Source organism: Somniosus microcephalus, chromosome 1 (genome assembly GCF_052327205.1).
Source record: "Somniosus microcephalus isolate GS21.2 chromosome 1, FLI_Smic_1.0, whole genome shotgun sequence".
Classification (NCBI taxonomy): Eukaryota; Metazoa; Chordata; class Chondrichthyes; order Squaliformes; family Somniosidae; genus Somniosus; species Somniosus microcephalus.
In genome coordinates this window covers 155,612,845-155,636,055 of record NC_140987.1, presented here as the reverse complement: position 1 = coordinate 155,636,055, position 23,211 = coordinate 155,612,845, and the positions used below count along the sequence as shown (strand labels likewise).

Sequence of the window (23,211 nt, the reverse complement as noted above, 5' to 3'; positions counted from 1 at the left end):
CCCGGGCCTCGGGGAAACCCAGCAGCTAAAGGGAGATGAAGATGCTGCATAGAACAGAAAAGTGCCTTTCCAGCAATGCTTGTGGCCAAGAAGGAGCAGGAGTGCTTCCTCCCGGCCCCCTAAGCAAACCTGTTTCCCACTCTACGCGATTGGACTACCCCCCTGCGATTGGACCACCTTGCGATCACTCACCCATGTTCAGCGATCTCTTTCCAACGCCCAACCTTCCAAACCACGCTGTACACACCCCACCACCCGCCCCTCTCGCAATCGCTAATTCAAGCTGGAAACCTACCTGCTCCTGGGCTGCGGCCTCTTCTGGAGCGTTCCCCACCCAACAGGGAGCTGAGTTTGTCAAGCAGGCTGGCTTCTAGGCGGGGGGCATTCGGGGCCTGAATAGAACTCCTCGCCCCCACTTGGAAATCTCACCCCAGTAAGTATCGGGGGCCTGAGTGTAGCATCTTCAGCAATGCGTGTATAATTTGAGTGGCATGAATTCTTCAAATGAGCAATGAAATCAAATTAGCAATGTGTTCATACTGCAATGTGGGCATTTCACTCTTAAGTGCCTTATCTGCTGATTTCAACAAGGTTAATTGGCCTACCGCATGAATTGATCACATCAGCAGTCAAACCCAAAATTGTTTACACAGCAATATTGCAATGACCAAGAAATGGGCAGTAAGTGAGCACATTACCATGCTCAAAATTGTTGGCCACTATCACATATTTGTCGCTGGGGTTAAACGTAATGATGACGCAATTTCAGAGCTATTGTGCTGTATTCGACTGGCCTTTTGCCGTGTTAAACTAAACCTTCTTGATGCTTTGTCATACTTTGTCATACTGACGCTACTGTATTATTTTCAACAATAGTAACATTCATAACATTTCAATCATATAACACAGCTTAATCAATAGGAACATTAGGAGGCCATTCAGCCCCTCAAGCCTGGTCTGCTATTCAATTAGATCATGGCTGATCTGCTCCTCAACTCCATATTCCTTGATACGCTTACCTAACAAAAATCTAGCGATCACAGTCTTGAAAGCTCCAATTGTCCTGGCATCCACAGCCTTTTGGGGGAGAGAGTTCGAAATTTCTATTTCCCTTTTTGTGAAAAAGTGCTTCCTGATTTCATTCCTGAATGGCCTAGCTCACTTTTTAGATTATATCCCCTTGTTCTTGATTACCTCACCAGAGGAAATAGTTTCTTCGTATCTACCCTAGCAGATCTCCCTCAATCCCCTAAACTCAAGGGAATACAAGCCAAGTTTATACAGCCTGGCCTCATAATTTAACCCTCTAAGCCCTGGCATCATTCTGGTGAATCTGCGCTGCACCCCCTCTAAGGCCAATATATCCTTCCTGAGGTACAGTGCCCAGAACTGAATGCAGTTCTCTAGCTGGGGTCTGACCAAGGCTCTATACAACTGAAGCACAACTTCCTCCCCTTGCTCTTCTAGCCCCCTTGGGATAAAGGCCAGCATTCCATTAGCCTTTTTGATTGCTTTTTGTACCTGTCTACTGGCTTTTAATTATTTATTTACTTGAACTCCCAAATCTTTTTGCTCCCCTAGTTCCTAGTTTCTCACCATTTAGATAATACACTGATTTATCTTTTTGGGGCCCAAAGTTGGTGAACCTCACACTTGCCCACCTTAAACTCCATCTGCCACAGTTTTGCCCACTCACTGAATCTATCTATGCCCCTTAGCAACTTCCTGCTCCCATCTGCACTATTTACTGCCCCCATCTAACATAGTGCCATCTACAAACTACAACTCTCTTCCTTCATCCAAGTCACTAATAAATATGGCGAAAGGTTGAGGCCCCAGAACAGATCCCTGTGGGGCACCACTTGTCATATCCCGCTTATCGGATTATCTAGCCTTTTTCCCCACTTACTGTCTCTTACCTCCCAACCAATTTCCAATCCAAGTCAAAAGGTTACCTCCAACTATGTACGCTATCAGTTTTTCTAATAATCTCTTGTGGGGAACCTTATCAATTACTTTCTGGAAGTCCATATAGATAATATCCATAGACATTTCCTTATCTACCTTATTAGTGACCTCCTCAAAATTCAACTAGATTAGTCAGACATGACCTACCCTCAACAAAGCTAAGTTAGCTCTCTCTGATCAGCTCATATTTGTTTAATTGCTCAGTTACTCTATTCCTAATGACAGATTCTAGTAGCTTCCCCACAACTGATGTTAAACTAATAGGTCTGTAGTTACCTGGTTTCTCCATCACACACTTCTAAAATAATGGGGTGATATGAGCAAATTTTCAATCTAATGGCACAATTCCAGAATCAAGAGAGCTTTGAAAGATTATGACTAACGTTTCTGTAATTTCCTTACTTACTACTTTTAATACCCTGGGTGGGAACCATTAGCTCCTGAAGATTTATGTATTTTAAGCACCATTATTTTCTCCATTACCATTTTGTTACTTATAATGAATTCAGTAAGTTCCTCTCGATTTATTTTTAGTTTCCTTTTTATCACTGGTATTTTATCCTCTTCCTCTACCATGAAAATGGATACAAAGTACTTGTTTAATAAATCTGCCATTACCTTGTTGTCTATTACAGTATCCCCTACGTCTGTCAATAATGGGCCCACATCTCCATTAGCCACTCTCTTACTCTTAATACATTTATAAAATCTTTTACTATTAGCTTTATATTACTCTTAATATTTTCTTTGTTTTCCTTTGTTGCTCTGTCCACTGGATTACCACTTTTCATGGCATTTGTGTAAGCCATTTCCTATAGTTTTATACTCCATTTTACCTCATTTGTTACTCAATCCAATATATGAACATGAAACTATGGCACAAACACAGTGGTGAGAAATTGGTGTAGCATCAGAAACCAACACAAGATGGGCATCACGCTTGGCATGTGTGCCCGAAGATATCAGCTTGGGGCTCGCTGGAAATTGGGGCCTCAAGCCTCATCTGCATAAAACTCACAAGCTGCGGATGCCAATCCCAAGGCAACTCGCCAGTTGGGTCCTCAGGAAGATCCTGGATTTACCATTGCTGGTAAAGGTGTTACAATTGACTTCAGCGCTCCTGTGTTAGAGGGGAAATAACCATGGTTCCTGGTCATAATCGACGTCCTGCAAGCCTGGTTGGAAGTCTGCATGTGTGGACTTCGAATGAGAATAAGATCGGACATGGCTGTGTTAAATAGCCCTCTACCAGTCAATTATTGCTGTAGAGACTCTGGTATTCACAAAGCCATACCCCAGCAAAGAGTTAACACCTTCCGAAGAGGAGGTGAAGGGAGAAGATTGGCAAAAAAAAAAGCCAAAAATGAGCAATTTAAATCTGCAGTGCTTTCCAATCTACACAGCTTTCAACTGGGGAAAATTGTTCTGATTTAAGTGGTGATTCCATGATCATGCACTCCCAGTGGGGAGGCTATGCTTGATGGAAGCGCTAGTTGGAAATAGGGCTGGCTACAACATTGTTGTCCCGATTGTTCGACCTGCAATACCATCAAGTGCAGCTCCCTGCAGTGCAGAATCACAAGCATTTTATTGCTAATGAGGTACAAATAGTGATAAAAAGGCAATAGGTGTCAGTGAGAAAAGAGAGAGAGAAAGAGATGGTGGATTTAGAACTGAGAAAATACATCTGAGGGAGAAAAATGCAGATGGATGGGTTTGCACAAAGGACAACAGTTAGATATAATAAATGCAATAGCGCAGATCTTCCCATCGGATGTACCAGTACTGCAGTTGCTGATTGGGTGAGCAGTGTAAGAGAATCAAGCAAGAGGCCTGTAGGCTTGTTTTTCCTCGATTCATTAAAATAAATGGGCGCAGAATGCTTTCGCTAAAAGTGTCTATGCAAATTTATGTAATTAGTTGTCAGCTGCATTTATCCATGCTTTTCACAGGGAATGCATTGAAAGCCTTGCATGTCCATATAAAATGGGCACTGAAGGGAAGGCATATTCTGACTTTTGAGAGTTGAATTCTTAAAAGGTATCCTGTACTGTTTTTGTAGTGTCCGTGTATAGATAAAGACACTGAAGACAGGAGTTGGTTCATAGGTATTTACTAAGCAAGTCTGGGGGGGGGGTTCTAAAGGATATACACAATACACAGGCTTATATAACCCAAGTGGCAATTACCGGCATTACGCACACCTGGGGCTCTTAAAGGCACATACACCACAATTGCACTTAAAGGCACATACACCACAATTCCTCCCCTTCTAGCTAACTAGTACATCATATTTTAAGTAATTATTAATTACATGTTATATGCAAAATAATATACATTGCTGTATTAATTAATTATAAGTTAGTCTCTCAGGAGGCTTCCTGACTCGGTCCGGATAACGCCTCGGGGGTGTAGTAGTTTCTGGTGGTGTAGTAGGTTCTTCTGGCAAGGCTGATTCGGCTTGAAGGCCAGTGTCGGGTTCATTGGGTTCCAGTATCACCGGATCTGAGGTAGATATGGGTATCTCTACTTCATCGTTAGATGTATAGCGTGGTGGTGTAGGTTGTCCCTTTTCGGATGACTTGATGATTTGGTCAGCATGGCGCCTTATTATGCTTTCTCCGATGTCCACGGTATACATCAGTGGTCCTAGTCGTGTGCAGATAGTTCCAGGCTGCCATTTCTCGGTACGGTAGTCCCGGGCCAAAACCGGTTGGCCTATCTGGAAGGCCCTAGTTGGCCTTTCATTCATGCCCTGAAACTGCCGGTTCTCCACGTCCCTTCGGATGTTGGGCTTGACCAAATCCAGCCGGCATCTTAGGTTTCTATTGTAAAACATCATGGCGGGAGTTTGGTTTGTAACCATATGTGTTGCATTCTTTTATGCAAATAAGAAGTTATCCACCTTGTGCTGAAGTTTTATGTCTTCATTACCCATGGCATTTATGGCCTTCTTAAAGGTCTGGACAAATCTTTCAGCCAATCCATTGGTGGCGGGATGGTATGGGGCGGACGTGTAGTGCTTTACCCCATTGTTCTTTAAGAACTTTCTGAATTCTTCGGACACAAATTGCGGTCCATTATCAGAACATATCTGTTCCGGCAGCCCATTCCTGGCAAATATGGTCCTTAATACTGTGATGGTTTTTTCCGTGGTGGTGGAGGACATCTTTATTACCTCCGGCCACTTGGAGTGTGCATCAACTGCGATTAAGAACATTGAGTCCATAAATGGACCAGCAAAGTCGATGTGCACCCTTTGCCAGGGAGATGAGGGCCACTCCCATGGATGTAGAGGAGCCTGTGGCGGAGCATTTTGGACCTTCTGGCATCCTAGGCAGCTCTTGGTCATGTCCTCGATGTCTCCATCGATACCTGGCCACCATACAAACGCCCTAGCTAGGTTCTTCATTTTCACTCCACCCAGATGCCCCTCGTGAAGCTCCTTTAGCACTTTATCCTGGAGTTTGGGTGGAATCACCACTCTGGATCCACACATCAAGGTTCCTCGGCACACTGACAGCTGTTCTCTTCTTTGCGAGAATGCTGGCAACAGTGGTTCGCCATGTGCTGGCCATCCCTTTATTGTTAAATCGTAGACCCGTGAGAGAGTAGGGTCATTTCTGGTCTCCCTTTCAATGGCAGAATTTGTCACCGGTAGACATTCCACTATGGTAGAGTGGAATATCTCTACTGGGTCTACTGTAGGTGCCTCTTCTATCGTTGGCAACGGCAGGCGCGATAAACCGTCAGCATTCCCATGCTGTTTTGACCCTTTGTATTCAATGTTGTATTGGTGTGCCCCTAGAAAAAGGGACCACCTCTGTAGTCTTTGTGCCGTCATAATGGGGACACCTTTCTTAGGGTTGAATATGGAGATGAGGGGTTGATGGTCAGTCAGCAAGGTAAATTTTTGTCCGTGTAGGTAATGGTTGAATTTCTTCACTCCCCATACCAGGCTGAGTGCTTCCCTGTCTATCTGGGAATAGTTACGCTCAGCTGAGTTCAATGAGCGTGACGCAAAAGCTATCGGCCGTTCCGAGCCATCAGGGAATCTATGGGACAATACCGCTCCTATGCCGTAAGGGGATGCATCGCACGCCAGTCTGATTGGTAGTGATGGGTTGTAATGAGCCAAAACTTTCTCGGATGTGATTAAGTCTTTACATTTATGGAAGGCACGTTTACAGTCTTCGTTCCATTTCCAAATCACTCCTGTGTGTAGAAGATCATTAAGAGGGTGTAGAATAGTTGATAAGTTCGGTAAAAATTTATGATAGTAATTTATTAATCCCAGGAATGACCTCAATTGTGAAACATTTTCAGGTGCTGGGGCTTTTATAACTGCTTCAATTTTTTCAGGTGACTTATGCAACCCTTATTAATTATGTGGCCACAATATGATATCTGATTTTGGAAAAATTCGCACTTGGGTCGATTTGCTCGTAGGCCCCGTTCTTTCAGCCTAGTGAGCACCTGCTCCAAATTGGCAAGGTGCTCGTTGTCATTTTCTCCTGTTATAAGGATGTCGTCTAGGTAACACTGAGTCCCCGGAATCCCTTGCAGGACTTGCTCCATAGCTCTTTGCCAGATAGCTGGAGCTGATGCTACTCCAAAAACCAGTCGATTGTACTGGTACAGGCCTTTGTGTGTGTTTATTGTGAGATACTTTTTAGAGGTCTCCTCAACCTCCATCTGTAGATATGCCTGTGCCAAGTCAATTTTTGTGAAACGTTTTCCTCCGGATAGTGAGGCGAAAATATCTTCTATCCTCGGAAGAGGATACTGTACCGTGTGAAGGACCGGGTTTACAGTCACCTTAAAGTCCCCACAGATGCGAATTTTTCTCTGTTCCTCAGAGTTATTTTTCAATGCTTTTTTCATGACTGGAACGATGGGTGTTGCCCATTCGCTCCAATCTATTTTGGATAATACGCCTGCCTTTTCCAAATTCTCCAGCTCTGCCTCGACTGCCGGACGTATTGCGTATGGCACCGGTCTTGCCTTAAAAAATTTTGGAATTGCTGCATCTTCCACTTTTATTGAGGCGGTGATGCCTTTCAAGGTTCCTAGTTTCTCTTGAAACACTTCTTTGGCGTTGGCCAAGATGTCTTTTAATCGTTCAGGTATGATGTCATCATTGTTTTTTTCCTTACTGGTCACCGTCAGTGCCTGAATGGAGTGCCAGTCTAAACGTATCTTCCTTATCCATTCACGTCCCAACAACGGTGGACCACCATCTTGTAGAATGTATAAATACAACTTTTGTATTTCTTTGCCGTTGTATACCACAGGCACCTTTATTTTTCCTTTGGGGTATACTTTCTGCCCCGTATATGTTTTTAAGATAATGGATGTGTCTTTTAGAGGTATATGCGAAAATAGCCTCTCGTAATCTCGTCGATTTATTACGGTTAGAGCTGATCCTGTATCTAGCTCCATTTTAACTGGGGACCCTGCTATTAGGAGGGTAACCCAAATGGTCTGGTAATCTTCATTGGCAATTACATTATGTAATTTGAGAGAGCTTAGTCTCTTGTTTCCGGAGTCGCTATCGCTCTTCTGGTCTTTGGAGCTACTGTCCGTCATCATTTGTACCTTTCTGTGCTTTTCCTTATTGATTCTTTTCCCGTTAGTGGATTTTTTATTTTCAGATCGGCATACACGTGGAATGTGTCCCATCTTTCCGCATCGCCTGCATGCTTTTTCTTTGAACCAACAATCCCTCTGGTCATGGTTGGATCTGCCGCAGCGATAACATCTCTCGAAACCCCGTGTCATTTCATGGGTGCCGAAGTCCTGTGGCCTTTGCTGTATCTTTGCCGCTCCTATTGCACTGAAAGCCTTGTCCAGTGTTAAATCTTTTCCAGAAGATACCTTTTTTTGTGTTTCTACACTTAGGGGATCGCAGATGAATTTGTCTTGCAGAGAATCTGCCAGTCCTGCCTCGAATTGGCAGTGTAGGGTATCAACAATCTCCTCAAAATTCTTGTCCATCGGTTCGGCTGGAGTGATTAAGTTGCGTAACAGCTTGTATGTTTCTGCGCCCATTAGATCCAGAAGCACTGAAGCTTTTTTTTCATCTTCTATTCCATTTGCGGTGCAAAACACCTCCACTCTTTCTACATATGTGGTCCAATCCTCTATCTTGTTATCAAAAACATCAATATTGCCAAAGTTAGGCTCTGTTTCGTTATCAAAAGCATCAATATTGCCAGACTTAGGCATTTCAAAAAAGATATGGCGCTTCCCGTGCTTTTTTTTTTCTCTCTGTAGCAACGATATGGCGCTTCCTGCGCTTTCCCGCCGCTGCTACCGATAACAACGCTGTTTTACTGTGGTTTCCGTTTATTCACTGTTGGAGACTCGTTCCCGACGGAGGTCTAAACGCTGACCTGCTTGCCGCGCCGGCCGTCTCCCGAGTGCACCCTCCCAGTCCGTTATTGCTTGCCTCCGATTCCGCTGACTGTCTCAGCTGTAGAGCCCGCCGCTGGAGCCCCAGCCTGACGCCCAGGAAGGATTAGCGCAGTACCTGTCACCAGCTTGGCCAGCTGGTGAAACCACAGTTTCTATTACTTCCTTGAGTCTTCTGGACGCTGGAGGAATCGATGTCCTTGAGGTGCTGCCGAATTGCAGGTAAGTCCGTTTCCACTTCGTCGCCACTGTAGTGTCCGTGTGTAGATAAAGACACTGAAGACAGGAGTTGGTTCATAGGTATTTACTAAGCAAGTCTGGGGGGGGGGTTCTAAAGGATATACACAATACACAGGCTTATATAACCCAAGTGGCAATTACCGGCATTACGCACACCTGGGGCTCTTAAAGGCACATACACCACAGTTTTCTAGTGCTTTTTGGGTTCCTTTTGTTGCATTTTTACTGTTTCCATCATTTGTAACTTTTGTTTTTATTTTTGCATGTTTTCATTTTTGCCCAGCTGAATATCCCACCGCAGAATTGTTTTCAGTTGCAATTTCAGTTCCAGCAACAGGGGATGGATACTCCTCTCAGAATTGCTCCTGTACTTAGAGATTTGAAGGAGAAAGAGGAGTTTCTGTGGAGGGACCAGAGGCAGGTGCAATTACACCCGAGATGTTTTGCCCCCACCCACCCTTTCCCCAGGAGCCGAGTCTATAGATCTAGGCAGAGCCAACTGGGTAGGTCAGGGAGACCTGCCTTCACTTCAAAGGAAAGGTAGTGACTCAAGTCAGACAACATCGACCACTGGGGTGGCTCTGTCAGTGCCTCTGAAGGTGACCGCAGCCTGGAATTTCTATACCAGTGGAACATTTCAAGCCACAACTGGTGATATCTGCCAAATAACTTAGTCCACTGTGCACCAAGGCATCAAGCTGGTCATAAAAGGTTTGCTTTATGGGAAACTCTCTTCTCTTTATCCATAGAAAGCAAAGAGCAGTGTGAGAGTGTGCAGCACTTTTACTAGGTTTCCCCAAAGTGGAGGGCATCATATAGCACTGCCACCTGTTTTCGAACAGAAAGGGGTTTAATTCAATTCATGTATAGATGATCTGTGACCATGGGTAGCAAATAATGCAAGTCAATGCCAACCATTCTAGTAGCAGTCATAGGCTCTGAAATTCTTCAGGCTGCAATCCTGATGGTTACAGAGGGTCTTCTTCTTCTTATCCTGCAGTATAGCACAGACAAGTTCTCCAAAATTATAGTGATGCGTTGCTCTTTTAATGGACATGGCCTGCTTCCTCTTTTTATTGGCTCATAAGGTTTTGCAAGGGTCCAAGTCTGATACTGTAATGGCTGCTTGGTCCTAATGCTATGTTTGCCCTTCTTCAATCATTTGAGGCCAGCTGTGTGAAATGCCAAATATTTTTACTCTACACTTGATATCAGTGCCCCTGAGCTGGAAGATGAAAATTAGCCAGTGTTCCCAGTATCAATAGAAAATGGGGATGTGCGGATGTTGCGTAAGGATAGGATCAGGCTTGGCTGTGATGATCAGCATGTACAAATAGCCTCCTAACAATGATTCTTAAGGCTCACACATGAAGAATGACCACTTGGATAAGGTACTAGCCCAAGTGTGATGAATGGATGTGCAGCTGCACTTCAGCAAGGAGTCAATGCCTCAGGAGAAAAGAGAAAACTTGGCAAAATAAATAAATACAATGTAGGCCATCAAGCTGAGAAATGAAATGTGACTATAAATTCTTGACTCCCTCTTACCTTCAATAGCTTGTAGTTCTACTCCATTAGAGAAATTTGAGAGCATCACAGCTCCCACATACAGAAATTCTGAACTTTACAGAAAAATTGATACTCAGAAGAAATAGGCAAAGAAATAAGAAAAGTGAGTCAATAACAATGACCACAATATTTATAGTGCCCTTAATGTAATAGTGTCCAAAGCAGTTCACAGGTGACTACCAGACACAGATCATTGATGGAGAAAAGGTTTAGGTGGGATTTGCAGATGTTTTGAAGTAGGAGAGAGAGGAATATAAAGTTGGAGGGCTTTAGGAAGAGTGTGGGGCTGAAGTAGAGAAGAAAGGGGATTTCAAATGTGGCTGGAGTCAGAATGGAGGGCATGTGCTGGCATACAGAGCTGGAGGAAGATGAAATCCTAGAAAGTTGGGTGTTGGCCTTGGCTCACTGATAGCACTCTTGTCTCTGAGTCAGAAAGTTGTGGCTTCAAGCTCTAAAGACTTAAATGTCATTCTAGATTATGTGTTCAAGTTCAGTACTGATGGCTATTATTTAAACTCAACGCTGTGGTGATTCAGGATAAATCCTGAGAATGAATAAGAAACTGGCAGAAGGGTAGGAAATAATAAGTACTTGTCAGAGAAGTTATGACAGAGTGGAGAGAAGTACTGAGCAGGGCATTTTAGTGTTGAGATCACTGCTGTTTCTAATTCACATAAATGACCTAGATTCAGAAACTCAATTCAAATTGGACAAATTTAAAGATAATATCAAACTAGGAGGGGCAGTAAAATAAGAAATAGGAGATCAGAAATTACAGAACAAGTTGGACACAATAGGTATGTGGACAGAACAATAGCAGATGAAATTTAATGCAGACAAGTGTAAAATACTGCATGTAGGAAGGGAAAATGGATGACACGTGTAGACCATGAATAATGTTGACATGGCTAAGAATGAAGCTGAAAGAAACTTAGAAATCTTAGTAGACACAATGATAAACATATCCAACTACTGCAGAGCAGCAATCAACGTGGCCAATAGGACGTTGAATAGTAAACTATAAATCAGAGGAGGTTATGATGAAACTGTATAGTCAGGCCGCTCCTTGAATACTGCATCCAGTTCTAGCCTGAGAAACAAAGGAAACATTCAAACACAAGGGGCAGTTCAGAAAAGAACCATGAGGCTGATCTCCAGTGTCAGGGATCAGCATTATGAGGGAAGGCTGGAGAAACATGGGCTTCTCAAGCTTGAAAGTAGGTGTCAGAGAGAGGATCTTAAGCTTATAATATTAAGAAATTGAAAAAAGTAAACCTGGAATATTACTTTAAATTAAATTGTGAGTAAAACTAGGTGACACAGGTTCCAAACTATTATTAAGGTAATTTTAGGGCAAATATTAGGATATTCTTCTTCACACAGTGCGTGATCAACGTGGGGAATAGAGTAGTGGAGGCAAAAACCGTGGAATCATTTAAGCAACAATTGTGTACAGCAATGGGGAGAATTTAGGATGTTTCTGAATGGGTGGTTTAAGAATGGGCAAATGGCCTTCATCATCTGTAATTACCTTGCAAACTTGTAAACACACAGATTTTGAATTTGATGTGTTGGGGTTGGTGAGTATATGGAAGTTGGCAAGGATGGGATGATAGGGGAACTTGGTGAACAATAGGATGTCAATGGTAGAGCTGTGGAAGATTTCTGATTATGAAAGATGGAGTAATTAAACCATGAGGTGAAGAAGACGTGGATAAGGGTTTCAGCATGGATGTAGATGGGTGATATTATGGAGGTAAAAATAGGAGTTCCTTGGGCAGGTTATCTGGAATTACATATACTGATGACATCATCAGGACCAGATCTGCATATTTAAAGTAGGGCCCCACTTCCTTCCTGCAGGTGTCCTGCTCAAAAGAGCAGGTTAACATCAAGATGTGGTGGGAAGGCAGCAGGATCAGAGGGGGTAAGTCCCTGGCCCCATTTTAACTGCCTCCACACCCGGTTTCCACCAGATGAGGGGAGTTAAAATCGGGGTCAAAATGTCTGTTCCCAAACAGTTTGAAACCATTAGCTTTAAAGCACAAAAGACAGCAAAGCGGGTTGATTGATAGACACCAATAAAGAGACGGATATCTTCCTTTATATCATTTAGGGCAATTTGATGTATTATCCTTCCCTTTTAAATAAAAAATGAAAACTGACCTTCATGTGGGTAATATCAAATATCAGTTTCATATTCATTTAGGTGGTCTCAGTAGACCTATTGAAAATAAAGGGTTAAGGTTTAGTTGTATAAAATAATATTATTGCCATAGCTATAGGGACAGCTGGTGGTCTGATGTCACAGCTGTGGTTGTGGTCAAGTTAAAACATGTATCAGATGGGTGATTTGGGGTGTGGTTCATTTCAAAAGTATTTTTAGGCAAGTAGCGGGAGTCACATATTTAAGAAAATGAGAGAATGGAAGTAGAGCCACATAGAATTATAGAAAGGAATAAAGATAGTTGCTCATAACAGAATTGTAGACATCTGGTCAGTGAGGCCTCGCTATATACAGGGGATAGAAAAGCTTTTTAACAATTAATTTCTCCTCCCTATATTTCTATTTCCTTATTCTATTGGCTGACCACTTCTTGCCATGAATCCACCAAGTGGAAATGGCTGGATCTCTCATTTTTCACTGTTATTACTGCTATTATAATCTCCAGGCAGCAGGTACACTGTATTAAATGTCATATGACATTAAACTTATGATGAGATTTGCTTTTAAGATGCTATAATTAGGGACTTTGAAGTTGTATCCCTATCTGTCAGCTTTTCATTCCCTTGTCCATCAGCCCACGCAATTTTATATATTTGTTCAACTATCTTCTGTGACCTCCTCCGAAGAGCTGGTAATGCCTCTATTTCCTGTAAGAATTCACTTTCTCGTATTGCCCTACCTGCTTTGACACATGTAATTTAAATCACAGAAGTGGTTACGGTTTAATTCTGATATCATTTCCTGCTGGCTGCCATGCTCACTGCAGCCTGGAGCTTCCTAAAATAAAATAACACATTCCACTGATACCTGTAATAAAAGTGAGAATGCAAAGCATTGCTTCTGGATTGAACACAAGTATAAAATCACTTCCAAATGGAGGAGACAAATTTTTCTATTACTCAATCAGCCCCCACCTCCGTACGCATGAATTTAACTTTCCGGAGGCCCCTAGGCAATTTACAAGCCCATTACATCATGCAAATTACATTTAATGACCACTCGGACTTTAACATAACTTATAATATAGTAATCAAAGCGATGAATATTTTTAGTGAGCCCTGAAAAGGACTCGCTGCTGAGCCTTCCTCTAAGTAGGTTGTTTGCATGTTGCTTTTTCCTGTCATAATGTCAGGTCATTTCTATATTAAGTAAATAATTTACTTGAAGATTTAAATCAATGTAAAATAATAAATTAAATGCTGGTACTGATGTTAAGGAACACCGGTTATGCCACTCAAGACCGAGTAAAACTGGGCAGAACTTGCATGGTGCACTTGTGCCTGAATTTTACATCAGGGTCCTACAAACAGTGTTAGGACCGCGATGTGCATGTGCAATGTGCCTAGTACCTGTTTCAGGCGGTGCCCTGGACAACTGCTTCGAATATGGCAACTAATGCACTTGCAGGGCAGATCGGTATGCGGGAGGTCGTAACCTGAAATTAATCCTATTGTTCATTGTGCACCCAGAAAACGGATGAAAGGAAGTTGAATTTCTCCCCCAGAATGTCCAAATCTTTGGTAGTCATTGTTATTTTTTGCATAATATTGTATTTAATACTTTTTAAATCTCCAATTACCATCTTTTCTGTAACATGAGTAGATCTTTTCAGTAACTGAAATACATACCAGTCCTATAAAAATGTGAATAAATTTGCAGTGTTTCAGCAGAATGAATCACTGGTGACAAATTTCAAGCACTTGATTTCCCTAGCACAAGGCCATGGGCCTGAATTTGCAGTCGGAGGCTTCCTGCGGGCGGATGCCTCTGAATCGCAATAAAAGTACTCACCTACCTGATTTTACAGGTTTTTGAATGTTAAAATGATTTTAAAAATTTTATTTTAATATTTATTTTCACCCTTATGCTGGTAAAAGAAGGCCTTACGCTTGCTTTTACCAGGCATAAGAGTTTCATGGACATTCGCTGAGCAAGAGTTGGGCAAATAGCTAGCGAATGTCCATTTCCCGGGGGTGCGGAGGATCTGTCACGAAGATTCTTGACAGATCACAAATTCCGGGTTTTCGCACATGCACGTACAGCCGTGTATGCGCTGCGTACGTGGATATAGGCCCTGGAAAATCCAAGCCCATGTGTTTGAATTCGAGGCAAGAAGTGTGGTGCTTGTGGCAACAAAGCGTCTACCTCTCAGGAATGAAAAGCTGATGTGCCCCAGGTTATTCCACTTCAACTAATCACTGAGAACATTGGTGACCCTCTGGCTCAGATTGCGACACTCTTCTAATGGGGTGAGGAACATTCATAAAGGAATCTAATAATGGGAGAAAATGCAGAGAGGAGAGTCAGCGCTCCAGAGCTATAAACAAATTGGAAGTTATCCGTGAAGTAACTTTCATTGATTAAAGGAAATGCAGCCCCAAACTAGCTTTTTGATTATATATATATATAGAAGAAAGTCTACACAAATAGATAGTAATGTATGAAAAATGTAGAATGGAGGTGTCTGCAGAGGGTTCGAGACTTCTTGGTAATCTATATCAAATTCATTCTGTGGTGATAACTCTGATCCAGTCATTAGCCCTCCAAGCTCTCATACCAGCTACCATAAACAAGGTTAAGACACCAGGGCCTAGAAATTCATTGACGCCACTTTTGGGGCGCTAAAGTGGGGCGTCCGCTAAAGTTAGCGGCCGCCGCCAAATCTAGGCCACTTCTCCGATATTCATTAGCTTCACCCTACTAGTTCGGGCGAGCGCTAAAACTGCTGTTGGATGCCTCTCTTTGGGCGCTAAGCCGGAGGTGGTGACCGATAGCGCCGAGGCCGGGCGCAGTGCAGGTGCGGCCATCTCGTGACTGACAGCAGACACCCTGGCACCGGCCAGCTCTTAAGGGGGAAGGGTCGACTGTCTGCTGCCACGCCCTGGATAGTGGAGCCCTCCAGCTAGGCCTGAACACTGCTGCTGGACCCAAATAGCGCCTGAAGACATGGAGAAGGCCCGTGAACGTGCGCAACGCTTCTCAGAGCGTGATCTGAGTGTGCTGCTTGCTGCTGTGGAGAAGAGGCGCCATGTTTTGTACCCGGACAATGGCAAGAAGGCGACGGTCCGCGTCTACAGGAGAGCCTGGAGGCATGTCGCCAGCAAGCTGTCGGCCAACAGCGACGTCCCCAGGACCGGTGCCCAATGCCGCAAAAAGATAAATGGCCTCACACGCATTGTCAGGGTGAGTACCCTTTCCAATGACCTCCTCATCCTTGCATGTGCACCTCACATTATGGGCAAAGGGACCTGAAAGCTCTAATGGCCAGCCTTCATCCAGCAGCTATGGCACAGGCATGAGCATCAATTGCACATTCTGCACTGAACACACTGGCCAAGCTATTCCACCATGGGAGGCAGTGCACACCAGATCATGGCGACACACTGGCCAGGCTATTCCACCATGGGAGGCAGTGCACACCAGATCATGGCGACACACTGGCCAGGCTATTCCACCATGGGAGGCAGTGCACAGCAGATCACGGCGACACACTGGCCAAGCTATTCCACCATGGGAGGCAGTGCACAGCAGATCATGGCGACACACTGGCCAGGCTATTCCACCATGGGAGGCAGTGCACACAAGATCACGGCGACACACTGTACTTAGAGGCCGTCCTTTCTCTTGCAGGCCAAGCTGGCGAATAATCGCAGGAGCTGGACTGCGACCGGGGGAGGACGACCCCATATCCAGCCACTCACTGACCTGCAACATCACGTGGAGCGCCTCATGGGTCGCCGGGTGATTGGGCCCGTTGCATGTGGCGATGCCGACCCTGTTCTGGGAAGCAATGGTAAGGACATCACCTTTTGCACCTCTCTCGTCCCACTTGCGCATCAGATCTACATCCTTTGCCACTGTCCGACCAATGCGCTGAATGCCACCACTCATGCATCCCGCACTGACGCCCTCTCCTCACTCTAAAGCTACTCTTGTGCCTTCCTGCTTTCAGATGGTCAAGAGGAGGTCCCTCAACTTGCCAGTGACAGACCCTCCGAGGAGGAGCAGGAGGAGGAGCAAGAGGAAGGCGGCCCATCAGGGGAACCCTCAGCCGCGGCCACCCAGGCCAATAGAGTCATAGAGTTTTACAGCACAGAAAGAGGCCCTTTTGCCCATCGTGTCTGCGCCGCCCATCCATCCCTGTCCAGTCTAATCCCATTTTCCAGCATTTGGTCCATAGCCTTGTATGCAATGGCATTTCAAGTGCTCATCCAAATGCTTCTTGAATGTTGTGAGGGTTCCTGCCTCTACTACCCTTTTAGGCATTGAGTTCCAGATTCCAACCACCCTCTGGGTGAAAAAGTTCCTCCTCAAATCCCCTCTAAATCTCCTGCCCCTTACCCTGAATCTATGCCCCCTTGTTATTGACCCCCCTACTAAGGGGAAAAGTTCCTCTTTGTCTACCCTATCTATGCCCCTCATCATTTTGTACACCTCAATCAGGTCCCCCCTCAGCCTTCTTTGCTCCAAGGAAAACAACCCCAGCCTGTTTAGTCTTTCTTCATAGCTGAGGCGCTCCATCCCAGGTAACATCCTGGTGAATCTTCTCTGCACCCTCTCCAAAGCAATCACATCCTTCCTATAGTGAGGCGACCAGAACTGCACACAGTACTCCAGCTGTGGCCTCACCAGCGTTTTGTACAGCTCCATCATAACCTCCCTGCTCTTATATTCTATGCCTCGGCTAATGAAGGCAAGTATCCCATATGCCTTTTTAACCACCTTATCGACCTGTTCCGCTGCCTTCAGGGATCTATGTACATGTACACCAAGGTCCCTCTGACCCTCTGTACTTCCTAGGGTCCTACCACTCATTGTGTATTCCCTTGCCTTATTTGTCCGTCCAAAATGCATCACCTCGCACTTTTCAGGGTTAAATTCCATTTGCCACTTTTCCGCCCATCTGACCAACCCGTTTATATCGTCCTGTAGCCTGAGGCTTTCCTCCTCGCAATTTACCACCCCACCAATTTTCGTGTCATCTGCGAACTTACTGATCATACCTTTTACATTCTCATCCAAATCATTTATGTAGATCACAAACAAGGGACCCAGCACCGATCCCTGAGGTACCCCACTGGACACAGGCTTCCAGTCACAAAAGCAACCTTCGACCATCACCCTCTGCCTCCTGCCACTCAGCCAGTTTAGGATCCAACGCGCCAAGGCACCCTGGATCCCATGGGCTCTTACCTTCTTGACCAGTCTCCTATGCGGGACTTTGTCAAAAGCTTTACTGAAGTCCATGTAAACCACATCCACAGCATTTCCCTCATCCACCCCCCTAGTCACCCCCTCGAAAAATTCAATCAGATTTGTCAGACATGATTTACCCTTGACAAAGCCATGCTGACTATCCCCGATTAATCCTTGCCTCTCCAAGTGGAGACTAATTTTGTCCCTCAGAATTTTTTCCAATAATTTCCCTACCACAGATGTTAGGCTCACTGGCCTGTAATTCCCTGGTTTATCCCTGCTACCCTTCTTGTATAATGGTACTGCATTAGCTGTTCTCCAGTCCTCTGGTACATCCCCTGTGGCCAGAGAGGTTCTGAAAATTTGTGTCAGAGCCCCTGCAATCTCCTCCTTTGCCTCCCACAGCAGCCTGGGATACATCTCGTCCGGGCCTGGGGATTTATCCACTTTTTGGCCTGCTAAAACCGCTAGCACCTCCTCCCTCTCGATGCTAATATGTTCAAGTATGTCACAGTCCCCTTGCCCGATTTCTATGTCTGCATCGTCTTTCTCCATAGTGAACACAGATGCAAAAAATTCATTTAAAACCCCGCCTACATCATCTGGCTCTACACACAGATTGCCACTTTGGTCCCTAATGGGCCCTACCCTTTCCCTGGTTATCCTCTTGCCCTTAATATACTTATAAAACATCTTAGGATTTTCCTTTATTTTGCTCGCCAGTGTTATTTCATGGCCCCTCCTCGCCCTCCTAATTTCTTTTTTAAGTATGCCCCTGCACTTTTTATACTCCTCTAGGGCTTCTTCCGTCTTTAGTCTTTTGTAACTGCCAAAAGCCCCCCTTTTATTTCTAATGCATTTTTGTATATCCCTTGTCATCCAAGGTTCCCTTTGCTTGTTGGTCCCACCCTTGACCTTTACAGGAACATGTTGGCGTTGTACTCTCTCTATTTCCCTTCTGAAAGTCTCCCACTGTTTTGATGTGGATTTTCCTATAAGTAGCTGCTCCCAGTCCACTTTGGTCAGATCCTGCCTTATCATATTAAAATCGGCCTTCCCCCAATTTAGAACCCTTATTTCCGGGCCGTCTTTGTCTTTTTCCATGACCACCTTAAATCTCACCGAATTATGGTCACTGTCGCCAAAATGCTCTCCTACTGATACTTCCACCACTTGCCCGGCTACATTCCCCAGAATTAGGTCCAGTACCGCCCCCTCTCTCTTGTAGGACTTTCTACATGTTGGCTCAAAAAGCTCTCCTGGATGCACTTTAAGAATTCTGCACCCTCTAAGCCTTTCACACTCTGACTATCCCAATTTATATTGGGGAAGTTGAAATCCCCCACTATTATTACCCTATTATTTTCACACTTCTCTGAGATTTGCCTACATATCTGTTCCTCTATCTCCCCCTGACTGTTTGGGGGCCTATAGTACACTCCCAGCAAAGTGCTTGCCCCCTTTTTGTTTTTAAGTTCTACCCATATGGCCTCATTAGAGGAACCCGCTAATATATCATCCCTCCTTACAGCAGTAATTGACTCCTTAATTAATATTGCAACGCCCCCTCCCCTTTTACACCCCCCTCTGTCTCACCTGAAGATTCTATACCCCGGAATATTGAGCTGCCAGTCCTGACCCTCCCTGAACCATGTCTCCGTGATAGCAACAATATCGTACTCCCATGTGTTCAACAACAACTTCAGTTCATCCACCTTATTTGCAAGACTCCTTGCATTAAAATAAATGCCTTCCAGCCCTGCCATATTCCCTTTTGCCTTCACATATTTGCTCTGCCTTCCCAGCTGACTTGTTTTTTCCTCTGTATTTGGCTGTAAATCACCCCCTACTATAGCTCCACTCTGTACCCCATCCCCCTGCCAAGTTAGTTTAAACCCCCCCCAGCAGTGCTAGCAAACCTCCCCGCAAGGATATTGGTTCCCCTCTGGTTCAGGTGTAAACCGTCCGACTTGTACAAGTCCCACCTTTCCCAGAAGCAGACCCAGTGATCCAGGAAACTAAAGCCCTCCCCCCTGCACCATCCCTTTAGCCACGCATTCATCTGTTCTATCTTCCTATTCCTATACCCACTAGCACGTGGCACCGGGAGTAATCCAGAGATTACAACCTTTGAGGTCCTGCTCTTTAATCCTTCACCTAGCTCCCTAAATTCTTGCTGCAGGACCTCATCCCTCTTTTTACCTATGTCGTTGGTACCAATGTGGACCACGACCTCTGGCTGTTCACCCTCCCCCTCCAGAATGCCCTGCAGCCGCTCAGTGATATCCTTGACCCTGGCACCAGGGAGGCAACAAACCATCCTGGATTCACGTCTACGGCCACAGAAACGCCTATCTGTTCCCCTTACTATTGAATCCCCTACCACTATTGCTCTCCCGCTCTTTTTCCCCCCTTCCTGGGCAGCAGGAGCACCCCCAGTGCCAGGAAGTTGGCTGCTGCTGCCTTCCCCTGATGAGTCATCCCCCTCAACAGTATCCAAAGCGGTATACTTGTTTGAGAGGGGAATGGTCACAGGGGTCTCCTGCACTACCTGCCTGCTTCTATTGCTCCGCCTGGTGGTCACCCATTTCCTGTCTTCCTGTGCAGCCCTTCCCTGTGGTGTGACCAACTCACTAAACGTGCTATCCACGACCCTCTCAGCATCGTGAATGCTCAACAACCCATCCACCTGCAGCTCCAGCGCCTCAATGCAGTCTGCTAGTAGCTGCAGATGGATGCATCTCTGGCACACGTGGTCATCAGGGGCAGTGTCCCTGAATTCCCACATAGAGCAAGAGTAGCATATCATGGGGCTGGGCTCACCTGGCATGACCTTCCCTTTAATTAATTTAAATTAATTTACTATCACCAATTAAAAATATCTCTAAGGCGCTTGTATAGTCTACCAACAGTCCCTGCTACACCAGAAAAGACCCTAGTAACTATAAACTACAGAGTTAAAGTTTAAAAAAGAGAAATACTCACCAACCAATCACTTACCTGCTCCCTGGTGACGTCACACTCTGATTACTTTTTACCTCTCTCCTCTGCTGTTGATTTGGTACGCCTCTGCTGAACCCGCCGGTTTTAAGTGCCGCCGGTCACGCTGCTGCTCTCCCACAGGTCCAAGCTCTCTGACCTCGCCTCTGCTGAATCCGCCGGTTTTAAGTGCCGCCGGTCACGCTGCTGCTCTCCCACAGGTCCAAGCTCTCTGACCTCGCCTCTGCTGAATCCGCCGGTTTTAAGTGCCGCCGGTCGCGCTGCTGCTCTCCCACAGGTCCAAGCTCTCTGACCTCGCCTCTGCTGAACCCGCCGGTTTTAAGTGCCGCCGGTCACGCTGCTGCTCTCCCACAGGTCCAAGCTCTCTGACCTCGCCTCTGCTGAATCCGCCGGTTTTAAGTGCCGCCGGTCGCGCTGCTGCTCTCCCACAGGTCCAAGCTCTCTGACCTCGCCTCTGCTGAATCCGCCGGTTTTACGTGCCGCCGGTCGCGCTGCTGCTCTCCCACAGGTCCAAGCTCTCTGACCTCGCCTCTGCTGAATCCGCCGGTTTTAAGTGCCGCCGGTCGCGCTGCTGCTCTCCCACAGGTCCAAGCTCTCTGACCTCGCCTCTTCCCTGGAGGGCAGCGTGGCGGAAGTGTCAAAGGGGAGGGGAGCTACTGGGACCTGCGTGCTGCAGAAAGGCGGGAGGGGGGTGGAAGCTCGGCGGCCTTCTACCCAGAGGGGGGGATGCGTCGGAGGGGAGTCCAATTGCTGGGCCCAGCGGCCTCCAGCAACGCAGGAAGGGTCGGCCAGCTCGGCGGCCTTCTCCCCAGAGGGAGAGTCCGGCCTCCAGTCAGGAGATGCTCTTCGCTGAGGAGATGGAACGCCTCGAAGACTTGTCCGCGGACTCGGAGCGCCGGCACACGGAGCTCATGGCAGCAGTGGCACGGTTGCCTGAGTCCATCGATTCCCTCTCTCGGAGTGTGGCCGAGTTCGGGCCCTTAGAGGCCACCAGTCGGGCGGAATACCGGGCAGATCTTTCAGCGACTAGCCAGGTGATTAGTGGTGCCGTCCAGTCACTGGCTGCTCTGCTGCGGGCAGTGAACAGGTCAACACAGGCACTCACTGCTGCCACACTCGCTGTGTCAGCCAGGCATCGCCAGGGCACCCGGCGCGCTGCAGCAGCACATCGCTCTGTCCCTCGGCAGATTGGTGCGCATGCTGCAGTGCTGGCCCGGGCGAGTGCCAGTGTCTCAGGCGACCAGCGAGCGCCTGCCATCCGCCAGCTTGCCGCCATTCCTCCAACCGCCACTGCCACTCCCCCAGTGGAGCTGCCAGGAGCTGCTGCAGCGACTGATGCTGGCCAGCCACAGCTGCAGCAATCAACAGCCGGCCGCTCGACGCCCAGACCTCGACTAGGCCGACCCCCAAGGGCATCTGCCGTCACGACATGTGCCCCTCAGGAGCCTGCCCCCAGCCTTGCAGCAGCCAATGGCCTTGCTTTGAGGCGGAGCAGCAGGGCGGGCAGGGGCCACCCAAAGATGGCCAAGGCATCGCCCTAGCGGGCCAAATAGTCGAATGTGTGGCCATTTGTGTTTGTTTCTTGAGGCCGAGAATTGGATGTTTGTTTTTTGAAGGCCGATGATGTGATGTTTGTTTTGGACGAAGGCCGAGAATGACGGCCATTTTAGTTGCCCTATTTTGTTAATCCTCCCCAGGTTGTGGGAGCGAGTAATGTGTTTGAGTGTTTTTTCGGGGTTTCCTCTGTTTTTGGTTTTCATGTGGGAAGGGCCCAGAGTTTGTACAATAAAGCATTTTATTTATTCACATTGTCCATGTTTGATCTTTGAAGTGTTTGTTGCCTTAACCTGCCGAGGGCTTGCGGAGCGGCTGCAATCATGTTCTATCATTGGCACAAGCCATTCCCTGACAGGGGGCCTAGAAGTGACGTTCAATAAGACGCCGACGGGCGGCCCTTGGAACTTGTGCGTCCCTCCTGGGCTGGTACTCCTCGTCCTCGTCGTCCTCATGCTCCTCCTGCTCCTCCTCATGAGGTGGTGGTCCAACGTGAGGTGGCAGTGCCTGAGTCCTGCGGATAGCCAGGTTGTGCAGCATGCAGCAAACGACGACGAATTGGGAGACTCGATCCTGCGAATACTGGAGGGCTCCCCCTGAGCGGTCGAGACAGCGGAACCGTTGCTTGAGCACGCCGATTGTTTGTTCTATGAGGTTCCTCGTCGCTTGATGGCTCTCGTTGTATGCCTCTTCAGCAGGGGTCGTGGGCGCGCGGAGCGGGGTCATGAGCCAGGTACACAAAGGATAGCCTTTGTCCCCGATAAGCCATCCTCTTGGGGGAGGCTGTGCCTGGAACATGTCAGCCACAGTTGTCTGTCGCAGGATAAAGGCATCGTGGCTGCTGCCTGGAAAGCGGGCATTGACAGCTAGGATGCGCTGCCTGTGGTCACACACCAGCTGTACATTGAGGGAATGGTAGCCCTTCCGGTTGCGGTAATCCTTGGCATGCTCAAGAGGTGCCCGCAAAGCCACATGCGTGCAGTCAATGGTGCCCTGCACCATGGGGAAGCCTGCTATTCTTGCAAACCCCACTGCACGCTGCT

At 46.5% G+C, this 23,211-nt stretch overlaps 1 protein-coding gene across 1 annotated transcript in view; it reads left to right on the top strand.

The window, feature by feature from the left end:
- Positions 1-23,211, top strand: part of prr16 (proline rich 16) — a 409,651-nt gene that overhangs the window by 347,163 nt on the left and 39,277 nt on the right. The window lies entirely within an intron of this gene.